General features: G+C 36.6%; 1 pseudogene; it reads left to right on the forward strand.

The window, feature by feature from the left end:
- The first annotated feature begins 1,200 nt into the window (after positions 1–1,200).
- The window catches only part of LOC107703136 (glycerol-3-phosphate acyltransferase 2, mitochondrial-like), a 35,910-nt pseudogene continuing 17,162 nt past the window's right edge, over positions 1,201–19,948 (forward strand).

Genomic DNA, 19,948 nt, shown 5'->3' on the forward strand with positions numbered 1-19,948 from the left:
GAGAAAAGCAGTGAGAAATGAAAACGGGACTACCAAGAGATGGAGATGGCCGGACATGAAATAATTGTAGCTACAGGGGCGAAGTTTGATGAACAGTGAGAGGGCCAGAATATTCTGACTGGACACACTCAGCTTTTGAGAGAGCTCGGGATAATGAACTTTTTGAGGGTGCTAGAGAATGAGATTTTAGGCCTGGTCTTGTTTATGCTACAAGCTGTTATTATTGGAGAGAAGAAGCTCAGTGGATTTCAGTATTAATGCAGAAGCAGTGAAAGACACGCATTTATACAGCTTGAAAACTTCCAACATGTGTTCCCTCAATTTTCTAGAAGGATTCACGGTCACACTTTATATTAGGTGGCCTTAACTACTATGTACTTACATCAAAAAATAAGTACAATATACTTATTGTGTTCATATTGTATTGCAAAACACTTTTGCTGCTATTGAGGTGGGATACGGGTAAGGTTAGGAAGAGATTTGGTGGTATGGGAAGGTTTAAGGGTGGGTTAAGACGTAAGGGATGGGTCAACAGTGTAATTATAAATGTTATTACAGAAATTAATTACAGATGTAATTACATATAGGTATTTAAAAAATATATAAGTACAATGTAAACACATGTATGTACACAATAAGTGCATTGCACCAAATGATTAATTTAAATGTAAGTACATAGTAGTTAAGGCCACCTAATATAAAGTGGGACCAGATTCACTGTCATGAAATAAATGCTGCTGTGTAAATAAAAATAATTTGCACTCCCCATAAATTCAGAGTGAATGTTCCTGCTGTGTTTTATGTTTGGTCAGCAGTAGATGTCATCAATACTACAGCATAACTGATGCTAAACTTTCATATTTTTCAGATCAAAGATTATTTATTCTCCTTGTCAATCCAAACCCATATTCTGTTACTTTTTTTTCCCTGAGGAACACCAAAGCAGACATTTCATGAAGCTCCTACTGTGCCCACAGCTGATCAGCTTCAATAAAACCTTAAAATAACAAAAAAGTTATTTTATTTTATTGAGTTTATTTCTCATTTAAAGTGCATTGTCTCTTGTTGCATCATGTTTGTTTTTGTTTCACTTGACATGTTAGAGCTACTGAAACACACCTCCTGATATGCAATTTTTATAATCTAGAATTTTTATTCCTTCAGGATTTCTTCTGATGTTAGGGCAGCAATTCAGAAGAATCATGGACCCAGTCAGTGAAAATCCTTCCAGTTTCCAGCCCAAACGCCCTGCGGTAAGACATTTCATTTTACATGACACATCTTGCTGTTATATATGGGGTTAGAACAGAATGCATGTTTAAAAGGATTGCAGGAAGTTTAGATTAAATGTAATTTAAGGCTGAGTTACTTTTAACTTACATTCAGCGAAATCTTTGTGTACTTCATCTATCTGCAAATCTTTCCCTCTCTCTCTTTTTTTGTCAGGCCATGCCAGTAATATCTGTACTGTAGTGTCTATGGTATTTGTACAGTATATATGGTATTTGATCAAAAATACAATAAAAACAGTAATATTGTGAAATATTATTACAATACAAAATAACTGTTTTCTATTTCAGCATATTTTAAAGTGTAATTTATTCCTGTGATAGTAAAGCTGAAGCCTCAGAAATCATTCTAAGATGCTGATTTGCTGCTCTAGAAACATTTCTCATTATTATCAATTTTGAAAACAGTTGTGCTGTTTAAAGGGCTAGTTCACCCAAAAAAAGGAAAAAAAAAGAAAATTGCCTCCTGATTTACTCACCCTCAAGCCATTCTAGGTGTATATGACTCTGCTTTCAGACGAATACAATCAGAATTATTTAAAAAAATGTCTTGGCTCATTTATTTCAAGTCAGACACCTAGGATGGCTTGAGGGTAGGTAAATCAAGAGGCAATTTTCATTTCTGGGTGAACTATCCCTTTAATGTTTTTGTTGACATTCTGTGTTACATTTTTTCAAGAAGAGTAGTATTTATTTGAAATTTCTGACACTTTGATCAATTTAATGTATTCTTGCTGCATAAAAGCATTAATTTCTTCCAAAACGAAAATTGTACTGACCTGAATTTGAGCTCTCAATATTGCCCGATCATTATACAGTATATGCTATATAGTCCAAATCTGTCAACAGTACATACATCTAAAGCCCAAGGACTTCTCTTGCTGTCATATTTTCACTCATCCCATCTCTCTCCAAATCTACCTACTTTCTAGTACATAATTGAATTCGTAACTCAGACCAGCTGCAGACGATTAGTCTAAACGACATCCCATCTTCTCCCAGCTGTTGTCGGCAGTGTTGGTTTACCCCCTAAGAGCTGCTGACTTTCAGTTCACCTGAACAGTACTCATATGTAGATTATCTCAGACAGTCCACTTGAGGGTTCTTGATTGGGTCTTTGATCATCTAGTAGTCCTATTTTTCTAGGGCAGGTTGGATGCGTAACACAAATAATGAGCTACTGTGTAATACAGCGGGAAATGTAAGAATGTGACATCATCTTTGCTGATTCTTGTTTTTTGATGAGAAAAGAACATTGAAGAAGACAAAAGCTTTGTTCAGGTAGGCAGAAAAAAAATATTATTTCTGTATCCAACTCAAATCTTATTAATAGTGTGTTACGCTGCAGATGGTGATGTCACTGTCTGAACATAAAGATCAGATTTCATCACTTGCAAATTGTTTGAAAAACAAGCTGAAATCAAAAATGTCTTTGATAAATTCCCACAGAAGCTGCGTCCCATCAAACGCTGATGAAAATGACCTCAAATATATTCTATTTTTGATTGGTTCATTAGGGTTGCAGTATCAGATTGAAAAATGTTATCTGTGTTTGTAATGATGGTGATTATCATAATCAGATTCAAAGCACACCACCAGGTAAGCATTAGGAAACTCTGGCTTCTGTTAATAAATGCACACACACGGCCAAAGCGCTCACACCCACAATCTGGCAGGAGTCAATCATGTGGAACCTTTGTGACCTCGTTATATCTTTTATATATATATATATATATATATATATATATATAATTGACGCAAGACATAGATGTACTAACCTGGTCAGGAATGAGGTTAGATGTAGTTGTTGCTTTGTACCATGAAGTAATAACCAGATGGTGGCTTTACAAAATTATTGAATTACTTGGAAATACACTTAGTTTTCTGAGCAAGGGTTCAATGAGCAGTTTTCTTTTTTCTCAGTCTATTAGGTTGAAGAGAACATTTTCTGCACAGAGCCATGACAATTCTAGGTAATGCAGGGTGCAGAACCAGGCAGACTTTTTGTACAAAACGATTTGCTAGGGCAGTGTTCCCAATTTTTTTTCTCTCTCTCTCTCTCTCTTTTTTTTTTCTTTTCTAGGTTTGGTGTCAGTGATGGTCCAAGTACTGATCAGTGACACCAAACATGAAATATAGTTATTTTCATAATGATATAATAAAGAGGAACATTATTATATCAGTCAGTTTGTTTATATCAAAACAAACTGAACAGAATAAAAAAGTCTTTGTTGAATAATAAAATATTGTAAAATAGTAATGAAAAAGAATGTAAAATACTTAGGAATTAATTTCTTCACTTGCTTTTTTATTAATCAAAATGTCATAGCTGGACGACAGATTTCTCTCTGGTGAAGTATGCAGGACTTCATCTAGCCCTGTCCATTTCTTACAGTCGACTGCAAGCCCACATTCATCTGCCTCCACTGTTGAGTGCATCTCAAATTCCAGTCAACAACCAATGCATAGAACCTGCCCTAAATTGTTTCTATTCTGAAAATAATAATGGTTAATAGCTGGAATCATCTGTCCACAAACATCTTATGAGAATGTGAAAATAAAGCTTAACTGGCACATATTGTGTTGCCAAATGCGTGTTAAACGCACAGCACATGGAGAGCGGAAAGATGGAGCAGAATTTACTGTGAGCATGATACAATAAAAACATTGTATCATGAACTGCTTGCATGTCACACATCACTCTGAATCCTTCAGCGCATTAGACTATGTGCTTATTTAATTAAATCACAGCCATTTGCAATTTGATAAGCACAATGAGCCATATTGCAATTTTGATTTTAGTTCGATTGAAAGATGCTTTCCCAAAGCAATTGCACAAAACACTAGATTAGAGAGATTTGAGATATTTCATATTGTTATGAGAAGGGATTATGCATTATGAAGTTGTGGCAGGCCTCCAGAGTCTAGGTAATTAATTGAAAATGCTGTACATGTATATACATTTCCTGCACCATCAGACAGAAAGTAGTTTGACATTTTTTATTTGAAAAATTATATGCTTCACCTTTAGCAAGAGCTATGGCAAAAGGTCCACTTAGAAAATGGTTAAGTACTCCCTGTGGTGCCTGTTTAGAACTCTATATTTAGGCCTTGTTCAGGTCACACAACAGAGAAAATTCACAGTTTTACAAGCACGTACCAAACCACATTCATAGATGGTTTAAAATCTAAATGAAATTAGATATTTAATGCATCTTAGTCTGAACAATCCTTGCAAGTTTGCAGTGCAAACAAAACCTTTTTTAATTTAAATATTTAGTGAGCTACTTTGAATGGTTTTTTTTTTTTTTATATTTCTCTTTTACTCCTAAAAACCAAAGCATTCGGTTCTCATCTGATCTGAAATATGAGCTGTAGTGAATTTTAATTAAAAAACATTACAGCCTAATGCAGCTCCTCTGGACATCACACTATATATTCTCGTGCTTTTATTACTCCAAAGACAGACACAGGGAGTCTGTGAGCCCGAGCTAATGAAACATTACCAGCAGACATTTTTTTCCGTTGAAAAGGAGATTAAAAGAATTAACCTGGGTGCTGGAGCCCCCCGATCCATTATGCAGTCTTATTTAATAATTGATTGCTGTAAGTGATATTTCCCACACAGATGATGATTAGAGACTTTGTAATAGCGTCGGTTGTTGAGATGGATTTGAATGATGAGAAATCAGTCCTACTGTCTCCAGCCATGTCTCTTATCTGTCTGTGCTAAAATGTTATGGTTAGTATCAATCTAAATTGATGTCATCTTCAGTAGAAATCTTTCAGGGGACGCCATTCTGTCACAAAGGCCCAAACTGATTGCGATTCAATTTTACCATCAATTGCGACACTGTTGTAGTAACCACTCATGAATAGACTTCATATTCCTCCCCTCCCTGTGCAGTTTGCATTCAAACATTGATCTGTCCTGCTTTGATGTTGGAAAATGTGAAACAAATGGAGCGATGAAAGATGTGATAAAATTGGAACATGTTGCATCCCGGCGCTGAGAACAAGAGCTGTGTTATTGGCTGGAGCATTGTTTCTTATCTCGGCTTGAAATATGTGGAAAAAGTGCTGACGGTTTTATCACGCCCAGCACTGGGTTTGAATCCTCGGTTTATTCCTTTCTTTGTGTCCCAGCAAACCCTTTTATATGTTTCTGTGTGTGTGTTTCTCCCTTTTGGTAGCTGTCGTGGGGTGTGAAAATCAAGAGGAAGTTGAAAAGCGCGGCTCCTTTCCTGAGCAGGTTCAGGCCGCTGGTTGGACAGTGCTGTCACCAGTGCACCCCGGAGAGTCTGGTGAGAAAACGAGAGGGATGAAAGGATTATTTGAAGATAATAAAAGGACAAACAGCCAGAGGCAGACGGGGAAGTACACAGATTTAGGCTCACCTGAAAACCTCAGACACTGCTTTCACAAACCCATATCATGAGGGACGATCAAAGGGATTTCAGAGCGCAAGCGAACATGTTACTTACGGTAGGAATAGCATGAAAAAAAGGGATTAGGAGTGGAGAGAAAAATAATGAACACTCAAGAGCATAGTTCCTCCTGTGCTATGAAGAGCTTTTTAGAAAACTGCAGATGACTAAGCTTGTTTCCAGCAGCACTGGTCCCAGTGGACACATCGTGCTGAGAGCTGGGAGAGCAGGGCTAATGGAGCGGTAATCAGAGGGTTATTGGATCGAACCCCTCCTGAACGAATCTATTAATCTCAACCCTCTCAGACCAGCCTGCCAGCCAGATAAATCATATTTGAGCCATTTGGTGTTTGTATTAAAAGTCATTTAAAATGCATGCATGGATTTTATTTAACAGCTATGTCAAATAAAACGATCAGAACCAGGGGCGTAGCAACCACTTTTTGAGATGCCTGCATTTGCCCTCCTAGTTTTACGCAGATCATTATTAAATCAGTGCCTGCAAGGAATAGTTATGTACTCACAATCATGTCGTTCTGTGGAGCTCAAAAGGAGATGATTAGCAGGATGTATTCATCTTCGTCTCTTTTCTATGGAAACCTGTTTCTGCCTCGAAGTAAAAAAAAAAAAAGTGAGATCAATTTAAAATAAGAGATTAAGTCACATTTTAAGATAAGTTGTAATTGTGAGATCTGAAGTTGCAAATTCACTTTTTTTCTGCAGTAACATGAATACTTTTTCAGTTTATTGTTTTAAATTCTGGTGCAGCATGTCTTAACTCACCATATTGAAATATATACTACTGTTCGAGTTTGGGGTCAGTAAGTGTTTTTTTTCTTGTTCACCAAAGCTGCATTTATTTGATCTAAAATACAGTAAAACCAGTAATCTTGTGAAAAATTATTACAATTTAAAATAACTGTTTTCTGTTTTAATACATTTTAAAGTGTAAATTATTGTTGTGATGCACAACTGAATTTTCAGCATCATTACTCCAGTCTTAAAAGTTCAAAGTAAAGTTCAAAAGAATAGCATTTATTTGAAATATTAATAGTTTTCATAAAAATTACAAAAAAAATTCTGACCCCAAACTTTTGAACAGTACCATTAGTTTCTTACCAAAACAAAAAAAAAAGAACATTTGCAGCAAATAGTGACCTAAATTGTATTCTGGAAAAAATATGATAGATTTCACTTTTCAGGAACTAACTCTTTAATTTCAAGTGGTTCCTATACTGCTACACAGAAAAGAAAATACACCAAAGTTATTCAATTATGAAAGTTTATTTAAAAAGTTGTCTTAATTCCAGAAGTAATTAGTTTGTTTGAGAGCTTTGAAGAGGGCTGATGCTGCGAGGGCTGTGATCATGTTAGTTATGGTTGACCTAAATGGCAGCACACACAAAAAACACATATTATTACTCCACTTCCAACTATATTAACAGCCTCTCAAAAACGTCTGTTCTAGACACTTTTTGGTGATGAATTGTTGGGAGCTCATACAGACGCTTGAAAAGACTAATTGTACGGTAGCACACTTAAACTAACCCTGTCACTGAGATTAAAAGACACTTTTCTGTCTGCTTTGCTTTGTACAACCAGCATTTATTTATTTTAATGATAACTTATTTTAAATATGAGAGAGATCGTGTTTTACACCTGGGATGTAACATATCCTGAATGAATTTGTCACTTTCTCAATCTCTGTCAAATAAAAGGAGGTAAAAACAAAACAATCAGAAACTAGCGCTTTTAAACGTTTTATTTTATCATTTAGCAACTGCTTTGCATGTCAGCATATTTTGAGAAACATCTTAGTTTGGAAGTATTTTGTTTAGGCACAATTCTTGAACTTCTTTCAGGCTATGATTTATAGTGGAACTAATAGGGTGCTATTTTGAAAGCGCAAAGGCTTCCCTAAAGTGTGTCATTATCTCAGTCTATATAGGACAGCAGAACAGACTTTGAACTGTGATGGAGGCTGGTTAGCGCGCTCTCCATCAAGTTTGATCAAATATCCTTTTGCCACTCTCAGGGTCTGAAGCTGCTGCGTAAAACTTCTCCTCTGGGCTTTCAGAGCCTGACGTGTGTGAACGAGACACACACCGGGTAAGTGCACATCCTTCACTCGACTCAAGCCCTCCCCATCCAGCCCATTAAAATAACAATGCATCTCTCAACTCTGGCTTCAAACTGCTCGAGTGTAATTACTGTTTGCGTTTCTGACTCGCAAGCCTGGCACATGCACTTCAGTCGGAAAATAAAGAGCCCTAGAATAACTTTCTCTTCATTTTTTACATCGCAGACCCACAATCGAGTGTGGTTTCCACAACCCCACTACCCTTTTGTGAAAGGGTACCCTTTTTGTACACTTTTGAGTCCTATCGGCCACACACACACCAGTGCAGGGAGGATACTTTGAAACTGCAGCTCTCCAAGCACAAGCTAGTCTTTTAAAGTAGTTCAGCTACAGGCAAACTACTGTTTTGAAAAAGTACTTGGCTTCACTACAAGCTACTAACAAAAAACGAACCAACTTCATTGAAGCTATGAAAGGCTTCAGTGTTTTTTATTGCTTTATTTATACACTGATGTTCAAAAGTTTGGTATTAGTAAGATAACAGCATAAGATATTTAAAATACATACGATATTTAACAAATACGTGCTATCCTACAAATAATGCTATTTCTATTCATTAAATAATTAATTAAAGAAATCCTGAAAAAATAAATTTCCACAAAAATATTAAGCAGCAATGTTTTCAACATTAATAATAATAATAACTGAGCTTCTTAAGCAGCAGATCAGCATATTAGAATGATTTCTGAAGAATTACGTGATACTGAAAACTGGAGTAATGATGCTGAAAATTCAGCTTTGCATTACATCAATAAATTATACAAATAATGCTATTTCTATTCATTAAATAATTCATTAAAGAAATCCTGAAAAAAATCAATTTCCACAAAAATATTAAGCAGCAATGTTTTCAACATGAATAATAATAATAACTGAGCTTCTTAAGCAGCAGATCAGCATATTAGAATGATTTCTGAAGAATTACGTGATACTGAAAACTGGAGTAATGATGCTGAAAATTCAGCTTTGCATTACATCAATAAATTACATTTCAAAATATATTCAAGTAGAAAACAGTTATTTTAAATTGTAATAATATTTCACATTATTACTGTTTTAACTGTATTTTGATCAAATAAATGCAGCCTCGGTAAGACACTTCTTTCAAAAAACAATTTTCTGACTTTAGTGTATGACTACTAACAAGTAATTATAATAGGTATGTTTATCTATCACAATATATTGATATCTGTTTAAGGTGACATCGCTGATACATTGATTTCTAATGGGGATTTTGTTTCATCCAGTTACTTAAATCTTTTCATTCACCAAAAAGGCTTCAGATTTCTTCAATACAACAAATACAACTAAAAAAACTAGAAACATTCTAGTTTACAGTATATATTGTAACTGAGTAGAAAACAGTGATGAACAGCAGCCAGGGCTGTACAGTGCGACATATATGTCGCACGTGCTACAAAAAAACTGGTCCATTACTTGTGTTTGTTTCAGACATGATAACAGACGTTTTATACTTGTGCTACAACTTTTTGGCCTGTGCTACAAAACTTTCAACCTCTGTAGCACCAGTGCTATGTGAAAAAAAAGTTAACGTACAGCCCTGGCAGCTATTAAATATTTCTTTATATTTAATTTATATAGAACTAAGATTCATCAAAATAAATTGGATTTCCTAATGCTACTTGAGAGAGTTCAGGAGATTGTGTTCGATTATAGTCTCTAAAACAGTGTACAAAATGTAATATGACATAATTAAACCAGCAATGGAGCATGTTGTCATGCTGCAATGCTGATGGTTGGAAAAAGTAGCTTGTTACTGGAAAACCTATTAGTTAAAATGTACTCTTAGTTTCTCCCAACAATACACACATCAGGAAAAAAATGTTTTATGCATTTATGGGAGTGACAAAAATTGCCTTTAGTGTTTTTTTCCATTCAATTTTGCTTAATTTGATATCAATAATCAATGTTTTCTCTAAATGTGAGCATTATTAAACTGACCCAATTAATCCATGTTTCTATGCAAAACGTTTCTGTGATTATTAGCATGTCATCCGTCTTGAGTTCTGGACTGACTTCTGTATTCTGCACACACAAACAGAATGATAATTTAGGGGATTCACCCCTGCATTTAAAAGCAGTTGACTCTCATGAAGAAGTGTTTCTAACTTCGTAGAAAACACTTTATTAAAGCAAATAAATGGGATTTGTCTCTCCTGCATCAGAACACACAGAGGCAGACTCTGTGAGCACCCAGTTTATCTTCTCAATCACCTCCCACTTTAGAATGTGTCAGAAGCCAAGCGCAGCAGATCCTGAAGCTGAAGCGTTTAATTCGGCTTGAATTAATAGTCCTGAATCAGAGCCTGCTCTTTCATGGGCTGAGCTAATTAACATTTTGGAGCCTGGTTATGCTGAGAATATGATGTATTCACCTATTGCTGATTGGTCACCGATTGTTTTCATTGTCCCGAGGTGAGTGATACAATATCTCTTTACATAAGGGCCCCTTTTTATTTTGCTAATCGGGTAAAAGTGAGTGGACGTACATGGGTGTATTGTGTGTGTGTGTGTGTGTGTGTGTTTTCAGGTACCGTGGCTGGTTAGTAAGGCGGGGGTGCTGTTTGCTGTTTGTATGGGGCTGTGAAGTTCACCCCAGCCCTGCTGGAGACAGACGGCACAGAGTCCACGGCAGCGAGAGGTGCGGTTTGCTTGAGCACTCGTCACTGATTAGATGACATGCCACGTGTAGAGAGAGGGAGAGAGCAGAGAGAGATGCATTTGAGGATTGAGAGGCGCTCCTGTGAGGCTCCCATTGAGATTAAATTCAAATTTCTCTCTGATTATCAGATTATCGCCCTGATCAGACATGAAAATATGTTGTGGCACTATCGTGCAGTCTATAATGATATGACGTTAGTTAGCAAATATTAGCGATTTTTTGCAAACATTTCTTTGAGTAACATGACCGTAAATATGAACTCACGATTGAATGTAACATAAAACAAATTATTACTTTTCGTTAAAATCTTTATTAATGCCAAAAATGCTTACATTTATGTGACTTTTAGTTCGCTCGGGCAGCCATGTTGCCCCTGAAGCCGGTTTATGCTCAGATAATTCATACCCCTTCGTTTGAAGTGTGGTCTCGAAAAATCTTCGTTTGAAGGGCTGTCTGGCCCTTCCCCTACCCCTACCCCTCCAATCAAAAGAGAATTGAGACACCTCTACCCCTTCACGTGAACGCGCGAAACGGAGGGGGAGGGGAAAGGGGAAGGGTTAAGGGGTAGAATTGGGATTGGGCCTTAGGCAGACTTCTGGCCCTCACACAGACCTTCATCTCCACCTGCCTGCTCAGGTCTGAATGCAGTTCTCATTTTGAAAGCAAATCACCTGGTCATTCTTCTGAAGTTCATTCAGAGTTGCTTAATGCTTGAGGTAGATCTTTTGTTTTGTAAACTTAAATAATATGATGTTCAGCATTCAAAGTGTAACAGAAATTTAAAATGGTCACATTTCTTTAGGTTTAAAAAATAACCCTTGGTAGGGTCGAAAAGTCCACATTGAAAATATGAGATTTAAAATCCAATTTAAACCTGAAATTGAAGTTTTAGGATTCAAGGATATGTCAAATGGAGAAATATTTCACCTCATGCATTCCTTGGTCACTAATCAAATAAGGAAACTTGTGTGTTCAGATGGTCCGTGTCACCAGTATTTTTCACCATTTTAATCATCAGAAGCTTTTTTGCAGTTCACTTTAATTATTCTGACTTAAAAAAAATAGCTCAAATATATAGCCTTTCAGTTAATATGAGTTCACAAAAGCTGCATAGCTGCACTAAATAATTACAAAGCGCTTAAAATTAAGGGCAGAATGTCACTGCTGCTTGACATGTCATGTCAACTATCCATCTGCATGTAGAAATGTTATCATTTTCAACTGATTTCTCACCACACTCTCTTTCAGGCTGGTGAGCTGGATGTTGCTGAAGGTCTTCAGTTTAATGTTCTGCAGTGTGCAGGTCAACCTCAACCAGCTGGCAGCTTTACATCGTGCCACACAACTGGTAACCACACATCCAGCCTTTGTTTCTTCACCCCATTCTATCACCTGTTTTTCCCTCCCTGTAGGCATCCTGTGCTTCATGCATTTAATGCTTTCATTCTTCTGTTCTTCCTATATCTCATTAGTCTTCGCTGCTTTTCTTCTTTCACCACTGTTTTTCTTCAAGTTTCTTCTTTTTTATTTATTTGTTTTTCACATTTGCAGTGTTTTTTTTTCTGAACCAAGCTCAATTATTCTCGATTTCGCTGTATGATATTGGGATTTAAATATATGAAGCTGAAGGCTGCTCTCTTTATCAAAATGCTCTTTTTGTGTGTGCCTCTTTCTTTCGCCTTCTCTCAACCTATTGCTCCATTTATCCTGTTTACACATTTATTTTTATTGCAGTCAGGTTTTTCACCTCAGGCTTTTGGTCACACATAGCCCTTTATATGGAAGTAAAAGCACACTTTGAAAAGCTTTTTGTAGCATTCGATTGGGCAAGTGCAATATGAAACAAACATCAGAGAACCGATTAGACCTCATCTGTTTGTCTGATTTTATAACCAATTAAACATCCATCCCACATCACAACCAGAAATCATCTCTCTGGCCTCAATCCATGCGCATCATTCCTGAAAATATTGAGCTCACCTGCAGGTCAGATACTCACCGCCCACCTGAATAGCACAGATACATTTTTGCACCACTCAGTGTAACTCCACAAAAAGACCGTTTGAAAGAATTCAGTATGTATAATGCAAAAATCCTATTTATTATCAACACTGTTTCCTTGTTTTCCAGTAAAAATATTGAAGTATCCTTAAAACTAGTGTTTTTTAGCTATATACTTTCAATCTCATGAGTGTAGATGATTACATATAGGGATATAAATAACTGTATTTGCTGCATTCTCGTTTTCTGCAGTGTTCTAACAAAAGTATCAATCTATTTTTCTGCTCACCATGTTTCTGCTACTGTAGTTAAAATAACCACATCTGCAGCTCTTGTAGAGCTTTACATCTTTAGCAGGGGAAAGAAGCAACACGTACAGAGCGTTTGCCTCTAGATAAAAATATTAGAGGATATAGTGCCAAAAGATCATTGCCATAAACGCCCCTGAGTGCTTATGGTGTGTACAGCTCTGTTGTTTTGACATGTTGCTCACTTTAAAGGGGTCATATGACGTTGCTAAAAAGAACATTATTTTGTGTATTTGGTGTAATGAAATGTGTTTATGCAGTTTAAGGTTCAAAAAACACATTATTTTCCACATACTGTACATTATTGTTGCTCCTCTTTGCTTCGCCTTTCTGAAACGCGTCGATTTTTACAAAGCTCATCGGTCTGAAAAGTGAGGTGTGCTCTGATTGGCCAGCTATTGTTGCATCCAGTGGGGACATAATTATGGATTATAATGACTTATACTGTCTTTTTATGCGTTGCGTTGCTTATCGCGCTGCGTAAACATAAAACCATGTTTGCATTTGTGATCGGAGAAAAGACAAACAACAAGCGCTACTCTACACTGCTCAAAAGTCGCATTTGAATCATCAGTGGCTAATTCTTTTAATATGAAAACGTACTTAGGCTGTGAGTCAGAAGCGCCAAACTGTCCTTGCAAAGTTGGAATTGCCCCACTTTATAGAAACAGACACCGACATTGTAGGCTACTCTCACAGGAAACAGTCCTCGTCCTCCATAAAATGCGTTGCTTACATCTGAATATTTGGGTTGAACTGTTCAGGAACAGTGTTGTAAATACAACTTAACCACTGATTTCTAGTTGTGTCCTCTTTTGGAAGGCCAAACAAAGTAGTTTCGCTTTCACAACGAAACACACAGCGCCTTCACGACATGGCGGCGGTGGCGGTAACAATACTACAGCGAGAATCAAAGTTACGCCTTCTTTCTTTGCGTGAACATTTGGGCGGCGTTATGCAAATCTTCCCACATCGTGACGTAGACATGTTAGAACGAGCCGTTTTAGGTAGGCGTGGTTGAATCTTAACTTTTATAAAGAATATCTCTTTGGATTTGAGACTTTAGTCTTTGCAACTTTACAGATCTTCTTTATGCACCAAGAGCTTGTAACACTCCAAAGAGAAAGGAAAAATTGAAATCGCATCATATGACCCCCTAAAACAATTTACAATTTGAGTCTGTCTGAAATACTTCTTATGAACAGCTGTTTTTGGCAACTAAAGTTTTTGCAGTGTAGACTATAGGTATACAAATCTTATGATTGTTTTATAGATAGAATATTATGGGTAGAGTACTTGATTAGAGTTAAGATGAACAGTGTTGTGTTTGCTATAATAGGGCTATTGTAACCTTTAACCTGCTCTTGGGTCTCAGTGTTTATGTTGAATAAGGAGGCACCAGAAGATATTAGCACAGTTGGTACAAAGGGTCTGGAAACACAATCGCAGTGCCATTTTCTGAAGTACAAAAACAGTTCATTTATAGGTTCATTTTCAAGTGTACACTTACTGCTGAACTCTATTTCTAACTGCTCTGAAGTGTCCTCTCATTTTGTCTGTGTGTGTTGTAGAAATCTCCACTGGTCTATGTGTGTGTTCGGCAGAGTGGCATCGATCACGCTCTCATTTGTCTGACTCTTTTCTGCCACAACTTGAGGGTTCCCTACACCATTTACCCAGCCCACGTCCGACAATCCTGGCTAAGGTATATGTACTGTATATATACACACACACCGAAACCACAAAAATACTCGCCCTGTAGCGCCCACAGAGTTGTAGTTTGCTTAGAAACCTTCTTACCACATACATACCCGCACAGTTCACATGCTTTCCTTGCATCACAGCTCTGTTTGTGTCTGCTGGTTTTGTTTAAAAGAATGTTCTTGTTCATTTGTTTTGCACTAGTTTGGTGCAAACACAGCAGTTTCTAAAGCACAGTGCACTTATTCAGTCTGTTACACAAGCAATGGAAGCACCTGTACACATTTAACAGGGCATAATGGTTTGGTAAGTAATGAAACGTACAATTCTTAAAGAATCATGGCACAGAGTGCTGGAAACGGCAGTCGACCGCAGAGAGGGATTGGTAGGGGTAAATAGTTTCCTCCTGCAGGTAACGGAAGACAAACTCCAGGACGCGGGGAAGTTTGTGCTTTGTTTACAAGGCTACATCAGTAATTACTTAATAGCTGTTTATACAGATTGCTGTGTCAGTAATTGTTAATATATTTATGATATGCATCAAGTTTATGGTGCAATGCTTGATTGACATATGAATGCAAAATTTATAGTGTAGATCAGCTTGAAGAATTCAGTTTTTTAATTTTCTGAAACAAAATTAGCTGTTGTTTTGGTCAAGTTTCAAATGTACCATGAATTCACTGAAAAAAAAAGAGTTGAAACTTTTGAAAGAAGAGGTAAATATATTATGTAGACCAGTGGTTGTCAATTATAATTTCTTTACTCAAAGGCCTCCCATCCAAAACAATAGGATATATTTTCAACATTTCAATAGGTTTTCTACTGCTCTAATTGACAACGCTGCTTGTTTTTAAACTTTTTTTATTAACAGAAAGTGGGAGCATTGATAAATTTAATTAGTGATTCATTTTGTGAATCATTAATTCATTTAATTTCTCAATAAGAAGACAAATAACCAATTATCGATTATTTTTTTCAGATGATTTCAGTTTACATTTAGATTTTCTTTTGTGGTTTAAATTAAATGATAGTGATTAGATTAATAATAGTGATAGTTCATCCATCCATTCTCCAAACTTCATTCTATGTAGGGTTGTGGGTATGCTATAGTTAGATTATTTTAATATATCAAAAAATATATATTTAAAAATACATTTTAAATACATTTTAAATTTAAAATTGGTTGAAAACCAATTGGTTGAAATTGGTTGAAAACCACTGATGTAGACTATGCACTTCTTAAATGTGTGAAATGGATGGATCATCATCATACTAAACCACTCTGACATGTGCTTGTTCTGCCTTTTGTATATTAAACAAAGGAGAAAATGTAGATGCATAATAGAATTCAGACATAAAAAAGATAAACAGTATATTATGTCAGTACAATAACATACATAAATGAATAAATAAATGTTCATTCTAACAAATAATATTTTAAGTTTGCAGGATTAGTTCCCTTAGATAAAAACTTATGTTCGAAAGTTTGAGTTTTTTGAAAGAAGGGAATTCATATTTTTATTCAGCATGGACTTGACTTCAATCAATCAATGGTTACAATAAAGACATTTGTAATGTCTCTAAATATTCCTGTTTCATATAAATGTTTATATACATTTTCAACTTTCTATTCATCAGTAAAAAAAATATGTATCATGCTTTCCACAAAAATATTAAGCAACGTTACTGTTCTTGAGCAACAAATCAGCATATTAGAATGATTTCTGAAGGATCATGTGACACTGAAGACTGGAGTAATGATGCTGAAAATTCAGTTTAGCATCACAGGAATAAATTACTTCAGTTACTTCAGATTGCATTAATATTTCACAATATTACAGTTTTTGCATGTTGACCCCAAACCTTTGAATGGTAGTGTAATTACAAATATAAAGGCTTGCTCCTCCTGTGACTTAAAAGACTTTGTGATGATGACATATCCAGAAAGTGAATATAGTCAGTAGCCATGTGGATTTTTACGGTGCGTTCTGGTCATTTCTAGGCAAGAAAAAAAAATGCAGTTCTGGAGCTATTTTGATAGTAAATTGTACTAGAAATGGCTTAATCCCTGGGCAGTGCACTTACTACTGAACTAAGGAACAGATTGAGACGCACCCTGTGAAATTCTAACCTTGTCTCTGAATAGACATCAAGGAAATAACAAAGTGCTGTGAAAGTGCAGTATATGGCCTCTTTAAATCTCATCTATGTTGTTATTTGTTGGATTAATAACCTAAAGGAATGTCCCATTAGTCACTGTTAATTGAGGCCGTTTTTTCTTCTCAGGTCCATCCTTCAGAGGCTGGGTGTCGTCTTGCTCCCAGAAGGCAGTGAGTCAGAGCGAGATGCTGAGATGGACAGCCTCTATTCTCCAGTCATGACCCCCGTAAGCCCCCACAAAGGATGAGTGTGCTGCTCTGCTTGAATTGCCAAGATTCAACACACGATAAGACAAGTGAAACAGACTGTCACTTCAGGCACTGAGCTGCCGGACCGTACTTAAGACGTTTGCACAGACACACTGCTTTTGAATCCCATCGATACGTTTTAGTCTCAAGATGGACAGTCACCTGCATTTTCAGGGCAGATGAAGGCTGCATTAGTAACCTGCCCTTGATGGGCGCAGCGGTACCCATGACGATGGGGCACCTGCGGACTGCAGATGTTTCATTGGGAGGTTGCATGAGTCGCTGAACCCATTACTCTGCCTCACTGATGCCTGGAGGTGGATAATAAATCTCCTCGGCCTCCAGATTTACTGTCAGAATCGTACTGTTATCTGAATTTCTTGAAGGGAATGTCTTATTAGCCGTTTATAAGAAATATTTACAAGATTTTGGACGTCGTGATTGTAAGAGCAGTTTTAAACTGGATTTGGCATAATCTGCATTAGGATCTTGATTGCAAGAAGAGCTGATATTAGTATTAATATGAAGGGCTTTGATTAGATATACTGTATACATATGTACGACTTCTGGCTGGTGTAAATGAACAGAGGAAATAATCTGTCATGCCTGGAATAGCATATGAGCTTATCTGGCTTCTCAAGATGGATTTGGGAGTGATCTTGCTCTCTGTGTGTGTGTGTGTGTGTGTGTGTGAGAGAGAGAGTTAAAGAGTTTACAATATTGTCATTTACTCACCCTTATGACATACTTTCTTGCATGAATCACAAAAGGAGAAATTTTGTAGAACGTCGCTGCTGTTCTTTCTCATATTTAAATGAGAAAAGGTGTAAAGGGAAAATTCTATCACTCAACCTCATGACGTTCCAAACCCATAAGACATCCTTTTATCTTCAAAACACAAATTAAAATTTTTAATGAGACCTGAGAGATTTCGGTCTCTCCATTGAAAGTCAAAATGCTTTAAAAAGTTCATAAAGTCATTGTAAAAGTAATCCATATGATTTGAGCAATTTAATCCAAGTCTTCTGAAAAGTTACGATCATTTTATATGATGAACGGATTTAACTTTTATTCACATATAAACATTGATTAATACACATGCATAGAGCACATCAAATATGGAAATCAGAAGCTCAGCTGTACTTCCAATCTCATTGGTTCTTGTGTGTTAAGCACATTTGTTCATCAAATTTAGGTGGAATGGACAGAAATCTCTCAGGTTTCATTAAAAATATTTTCATTTGTGTTTCAAAGATGAACATAACTCTTAAGGATTTGGAACGACGTGAGAATGAGTAAATTATGATTTATATATTATTACAGAGACAACAGACAAAACTATTTAGTGAAAATTAATAACAGCCAGATGAACACAAGTGTGACCAAAGATTGACCATGGAGTCTTTCACATATCGAGGGGTGAGAACCAGAAGGGCGTAAGTGACATTTTTGGTGAAATGGAGATATACGTATATATAAAATGAAAGCTCTTGATGAGCTCTTTCTACTGCCAAAAGGACACAAGTGAATTTTTAATAATTTTGGAGTTATTCATTAGAAACCAAAAGACTTAACTCTGAACGTACTAAGCCTGTTGGTTTTTGTTTTGGCCCTCCTGTAAAGTTGGTGAAATGTCACTTACGCCCTTCTGGTTCTCACCCCTCGATATGGAAATAAAGTCTAAAGAAATCTCTCAAATGTGAGGTTTTCTAAAAATTCAAACAATCATATCATTACACTAATGCTCCCTCACACATGTATGGTGTTTCACTTAATACAAATTCGAAGCACACAATGACTAAAATCCTTTTCATTCATTGAAATTAAGCTAATTTTTTTATGAAATTAAAAAAAAACTAATAATGACAAGCACATAGCAAAATTAAACTAAAAAACTAAAATTAAAATATAAAAATAAAATCTAATTCCAAATTAATACTTTAATAGCATTTAAATAATAGTAAAATAACTAACACTGGTTTGAATATGTGCAAGCATGATTAAGATTTCAGAGCTTTTATAATTTAATAACTTTTGATGTTTTTTTTAACGACTTAAAGTTCAGCCTGTTCCTCACATACATATCACTACTCGGAATATAGCACATGAGTCACATGTACCATTTCTGTAGTGCATTCTTGTCCTTTTTGGACAAGCTTGACAGACCCTGGTCACTGCATTAAATGCTGACATTCTCCTGAAATTTTCCCTGTGTGCTTCACGGAAAAAAAGTTAGTGAGCCGTATGGGCTAAGAAGGTAAATGATGACAGAATCATCATAATTATTTGTCCAAGCGTGAGAAAAGTGCCATTTGATTCTATAGAAGTATCAGCTTGCCACTTTCTCTCTTGCTATAGCACTTTTTATCTGTCTCTCCTCTCGCACACAGACGCTTGCCTCAAACATACAGGCTTTCAATTAGATTTGTATTGGACTGATTTTGCAGATATTGCGGTTAATTTTTTTCTTCTGCTTCATATCGCTTCCTCTTCATAAAACTGTCCAGCCTCACTATTTTCGCACAAACATTTTTATCTCTCATTTCTCCTCTTTTGTTCCACTCCACAGTTCACTGGCGAGCTGTTACGAGAGGGGGCCTCTCTAAGCGTGGGCATCTGTGCGTCCAGAGGTCACGGCGGGCAGTGGCTGGCGCGTGTACATCAGGCCATCAGTGACGGTCTAGTGCCTGATGTTAGCATCGTGCCAGTGGGCATTTCCTACGATTGCCTGCCACGCTACTTTACACATCCATAGGTAACGACCTTAGTATTAACAACACTCACTCTATTCCATAATGACCTCTATCAGACAATCAGCATCAGCGCACAGGGCTATTAAACAAACCAGTAAAGAAATTACAAACACACGTAGATTCACATTTACCTGACTGAGGCAAACATGATAATGGTGCTCATCGATCAGACTTTCCCTTTCATGGGAACTTCGAACTGCGTCCTCTAGGTTTCCCATAGCGACCCCTCGAGGACGCA

Source organism: Sinocyclocheilus anshuiensis, unplaced genomic scaffold (assembly GCF_001515605.1).
Source record: "Sinocyclocheilus anshuiensis isolate Anshui unplaced genomic scaffold, SAMN03320099.WGS_v1.1 scaffold794, whole genome shotgun sequence".
NCBI lineage: Eukaryota > Metazoa > Chordata > Actinopteri > Cypriniformes > Cyprinidae > Sinocyclocheilus > Sinocyclocheilus anshuiensis.